Source organism: Symphalangus syndactylus, chromosome 7 (genome assembly GCF_028878055.3).
Source record: "Symphalangus syndactylus isolate Jambi chromosome 7, NHGRI_mSymSyn1-v2.1_pri, whole genome shotgun sequence".
Lineage (NCBI taxonomy): Eukaryota > Metazoa > Chordata > Mammalia > Primates > Hylobatidae > Symphalangus > Symphalangus syndactylus.
Genome location: NC_072429.2, coordinates 50098429 through 50104400, shown reverse-complemented (window position 1 = coordinate 50104400; position 5972 = coordinate 50098429).

Genomic DNA, 5972 nt, shown 5'->3' with positions numbered 1-5972 from the left:
GGAGGCTTAAGACAAAGCTAGAAATATAAAGATGATTAGGAGATAAATGAAGGAAAAGAAAATAAAGTACCTACAAAGGTTGGGTGGTAATTACTACTTAAGGAGTAGGAAGGATTAATTAACATTATTCAGTCTAATGTAAACCCTCCTCCCTACCACTGTGAACTAGGAAGTCCAATAAAATGTAAGTGAATAAAGTATAATCAAATCTACTTCTTTGAAATGTACTTTAAACAGAATTTTTACAAATTCTTAAGCATTTCTTTGTTGCAAAGAATCTACCTATGTAGTAATTACTTTAAATCAAGTGGCTATTAATTTTTAAGCTAATTTTATGCCTAACGCTATACATCAAAATAATTTCCAGATGAGCTAAAAGTTTATATATAAACATCTATATGATAAAATTACTTAAAGAAATTATAATGCATTATAAAATTGAAACAAAGCTGATATTTCCAAGTGTGACTCCAAAAAATGAACCTACGAAAAAGGTGGGGAGGGAATAGGTGAAACTATCAGCATTAAATTTTTCTAAAGTTTCTCCATAAAAAGATATTGTAGATAAAGCCAAAAGGGAAGTTTTTAAAACTGAAAAAAAAATTACAACATATGACAAAGGACAAATAGGGGGATAAATAATTTTTAAAAGAAATTAAAATAGCCAATAAGTGTACACAAAGTATTCAACTCCCCTAGTGATGATGTCAAAAACATAGCAAAATGGCAAAGATTTTAAAATCAACAATGATAAGGGAAATAGATATTTACATTCTTTCATGGGTGTTTGGAAACAATATTTCTTTTTTATTATTATTATACTTTCAGTTTTAGGGTACATGTGCACAATGTGCAGGTTTGTTACATATGTATACATGTGCCATGTTCATGTGCTGCACCCATTAACTTGTCATTTAGCATTAGGTATATCTCCTAATGCTGTCCCTCCCCCCTCCCCCCACCCCACAACAGTCCCCGGAGTGTGATGTTCCCCTTCCTGTGTCCATGTGTTCTCATTGTTCAATTCCCACCTATGAGTGAGAACATGCGGTGTTTGGTTTTTTGTCCTTGCAATAGCTTACTGAGAATGATGTGGAAACAATATTTCTAAGTCAAACTTTGGCATCACATTTCAAATTTGACTATACCTTTTGATCTAGAAATTTCATACTTAGGAATCTACCCTATGAAATACAGGTTGAACACCCTTAACACAAAAATCTGAAATTCAAAATGTTCCAAAATTTGAAACTTTTTGAGTACTGACATGATACTCATGGGAAACGCTCATTGGATTATTTCAGATTTTGGATTTTTTAGATAAGGAATGTTTAGCTGGCATATAGTCTTCAAATATTCCAAAATCCAAAAAAATTCAAATCAAATATTTCTCTGGTCCAAAGCATTTCAGATAAGAGGTACTATAATAACAAAAATTAAATTACAAAATAGCTAATTTCCACTGCATATTTACTACATGAAAGGATCTGTGTCGAGTAATTTATGTACTTTATCTCATTTAATATTTCCAATAATTTTATGAGATGGGGGCTGTTATGTTCTTTTATTAAAAAAATGAAACAACTTAAAAGTCATTTAATATTTCCAATAATTTTATGAGATGGGGGCTGTTATGTTCTTTTATGAAAAAAATGAAACAACTTAAAAGAATAGTTAAATTATGTCACAGTTATACAATGGAATTCAGCCATCCTGACATTAAAAAATGGTATCAAATATTTTTTGACATACAGAGATGCCTATGATGTATTAAGTGCAAAAAAGTAGATTACAGGAGAGTATATACAATATCGTATCATTTTATTTTAAAAGTATCTCCATATTTTTCCTGTGTACATACCAGATACATTTTTATTTGTCTCAAAGTGTATGCATAAAAATATTAATGGTATTTATGTCTATAGTGCATTAATTTTCTTCTTTTTGGTTGATTGCTTCTTTTATCTCTCTACATTGAATGTATTTAATTTGTTTAATATAAAAGGTGACAAAGAAAAAGAAGCAAGGAATTTATAACCCAACTAGAAAACAATTAACAATATGACAGAAACAAAACCTCACATATCAATATTAACCTTGAACATTAATGGTCTGTGTGTGCTGCACTTAAAAGATATAGACTGGTGGAATCAATAACAAAACACAGTCCAACTATATGGTACTTAAAAGAAACTAATCTTAGCTGTGAAGACATATAGACTGAAAGTAAAGGGATGAAAAAAGATATTCCATGCAAATGGAAACCATAAGTGACCAAGAGTAGCTGTGCTTATATCTTTATGCTTTAAACTTTAAATCAAAAATAGCCAAAAAATAAAGAAAGTCATCAAATAATAATAATGGGATAAATTCAGCAAGGAGATATAACAATTCTAAATATATATATGCATCCACCACTGGAGCACTCAGACTCATAAAATCAAATATTACTAGACCTAAAGAAAGAGACCAACAGTAAAATAGTAACAGTGGGGGTTTCAAAACCACAGTCACAGCATTAGATTTTCAAGATAAAAAAAAAATCAACAAAGAAACATTGGACTTAAATTAGACTTAAAGCCAAATGGACCTTAAAGACATTTACAGCAGGGTGGAGCCAAGATGGTGGATTAGGAACAGCACCGGTCTACAGCTCCCAGCGGGAGTGAGGCAGAAGAAAGGTGATTTCTGCATTTCCATCTGAGGTACCGGGTTCATCTCACTAGGGAGTGCCAGACAGTCAGTGCAGGATAGTGGGTGCAGCGCACCATGCACGAGCCGAAGCAGGGTGAGGCTTTGCCTCACTCAGGAAGGGCAAGGGGTCAGGGAGTTCCCTTTCCTAGTCAAAGAAAGGGGTAACAGACGGCACCTGGAAAATCGGGTCACTCCCACCCTAATACTGCACTTTTCCGTCGGGCTTAAAAAATGGCACACGAGGAGATTATATCCTGCACCTGGCTCAGAGGGTCCTATGCACCCGGAGTCTCGCTGATTGCTAGCACAGCAGTCTGAGATCAAACAGCAAGGCAGCAGCGAGGCTGGGGGTGGGGTGCCTGCCATTGCCAAGCCTTGATTAGGTAAACAAAGCAGCCAGGAAGCTCTAACTGGGTGGAGCCCACCACAGCTCAAGGAGGCCTGCCTGCCTCTGTAGGCTCCACCTCTGGGGGCAGGGCACAGACAAACAAAAAGACAGCAGTAACCTCTGCAGACTTAAATGTTCCTGTCTGACAGCTTTGAAGAGAGTAGTGGTTCTCCCAGCACACAGCTGGAGATCTGAGAACGGGCAGACTGCCTCCTCAAGTGGGTCCCTGATCCCTGAACAGCCTAACTGGGAGGCACCCCCAGCAGGGACAGACTGACAGCTCACACGGCCGGGTACTCCTCTGAGACAAAACTTCTGGAGGAACAATAAGACAGCAGCATTTATGGTTCACCAAGATCCACTGTTCTACAGCCACCACTGTTCTGCAGCCACCGCTGCTGATACCCAGGCAAACAGGGTCTGGAGTGGACCTCTAGCAAACTCCAACATACCTGCAGCTGAGGGTCCTGTCTGTTAGAAGGAAAACTAACCAACAGAAAGGACATCCACACCAAAAACCCTTCTGTATGACACCATCATCAAAGACCAAAAGTAGATAAAACCACAAAGATGGGGAAAAAACAGAGCAGAAAAACGGGAACCCTAAAAAGCAGAGAGTCTCTCCTCCTCCAAAGGAATGCAGCTCCTCACCAGCAATGGAACAAAGCTGGATGGAGAATGACTTTGACAAGTTGAGAGAAGAAGGCTTCAGACAATCAAACTACTCCGAGCTACAGGAGGAAATTCAAACCAATGGCAAAGAAGTTAAAAACTTTGAAAAAAAATTAGATGAATGGATAACTAGAATAACCAACGCAGAGAAGTCTGTAAAGGAGCTGATGGAGCTGAAAGCCAAGGCTCGAGAACTACATGAAGAATGCAGAAGCCTCAGGAGCTGATGCAATCAACTGGAAGAAAGGGTATCAGTGATGGAAGACAAAATGAATGAAATGAAGTGAGAAGGGAAGTTTAGAGAAAAAAGAATAAAAAGAAATGAACAAAGCCTCCAAGAAATGTGGGACTATGTGAAAAGACCAAATCTACGTCTGATTGGTGTACCTGAAAGTGATGGGGAGAATAGAACCAAGTTGGAAAACACTCTGCAGGATATTATCCAGGAGAACTTCCCCAATCTAGCAAGGCAGGCCAACGTTCAGATTCAGGAAATACAGAGAATGCCACAAAGATACTCCTCGAGAAAAGCAACTCCAAGACACATAATAGTCAGATTCAACAAAGTTGAAACGAAGGAAAAAAGGTTAAGGGCAGCCAGAGAGAAAGGTCAGGGTACCCACAAAGGGAAACCTATCAGACTAACAGTGGATCTCTCGGCAGAAACTCTACAAGCCAGAAGAGAGTGAGGGCCAATATTCAACATTCTTAAAGAAAAGAATTTTCAACCCAGAATTTCATATCCAGCCAAACTAAGCTTCATAAGTGAAGGAAAAATAAAATACTTTACAGACAAGCAAATGCTGAGAGCTTTTGTCACCACCAGGCCTGCCCTACAAGAGCTCCTGAAGGAAGCACTAAACATGGAAAGGAACAACCAGTACCAGCCACTGCAAAAACATGCCAAAATGTAAAGACCATCGAGGCTAGGAAGAAACTGCATCAACTAACAAGCAAAATAACCAGCTAACATCATAATGACAGGACCAAATTCACATATAATAATATTAACTTTAAACGTAAATGGGCTAAATGCTCCAATTAAAAGACACAGACTGGCAAATTGGATAAAGAGTAAAGACCCACAAGTGTGCTGTATTCAGGAAACCCATCTCACGTGCAGAGACACACATAGCCTCAAAATAAAGGGATGGAGGAAGATCTACCAAGCAAATGGAAAACAAAAAAAGGCAGGGGTTGCAATCCTTGTCTCTGATAAAACAGACTTTAAACCAACAAAGATCAAAAGAGACCATTACAATCAAAAGAAGACCATTTACAATCAAAAGTAAATCCTAGTCTCTGATAAAACGGAAATAAAAAAGACAATCCTAGACTCTCATAAAACAGACTTTAAACCAACAAAGATCAAAAGAGACCATTACAATCAAAAGAGACCATTTACAATCAAAAGAAGGCCATTACATAATGGTAAAGGTATCAATTCAACAAGAAGAGCTAACTATCCTAAATATACATGCATCCAATATAGGAGAACCAACATTCATAAAGCAAGTCCTTAGTGACCTACGAAGAGACTTAGACTCCGACACAATAATAATGGGAGACTTTAACACACCACTGTCAACATTAGACAGATCAACGAGACAGAGAGATAACAAGGATACCCAGGAACTGAACTCAGCTCTGCACCAAGCAGACCTAAGAGACATCTACAGAACTCTCCACCCCAAATCAACAAAATATACATTTTTTTCAGCACCACACCACACCTCTTCCAAAATTGACCACATAGTTGGAAGTAAAGCATTCCTCAGCAAATGTAAAAGAACAGAAATTATAACAAACTGTCTCTCAGACCACAGTGCAATCAAACTAGAACTCAGGATTAGGAAGCTCACTCAAAACCACTCAACTACATGGAAACTGAACAACCTGCTCCTGAATGACTACTGGGACATAACAAAATGAAGGCAGAAATAAAGATGTTCTTTGAAACCAATGAGAACAAAGACACAACATACCAGAATCTCTGGGACACATTCAAAGCAGTTTGTAGAGGGAAATTTATAGCACTAAATGCCCACAAGAGAAAGCAGGAAAAATCCAAAATTGACACCCTAACATCACAACTAAAATAACTAGAAAAGCAAGAGCAAACACATTCAAAAGCTAGCAGGAGGCTAGAAATAACTAAAATCAGAGCAGAACTGAAGGAAATAGAGACACAAAAAACCCTTCAAAAAATTAATGAATC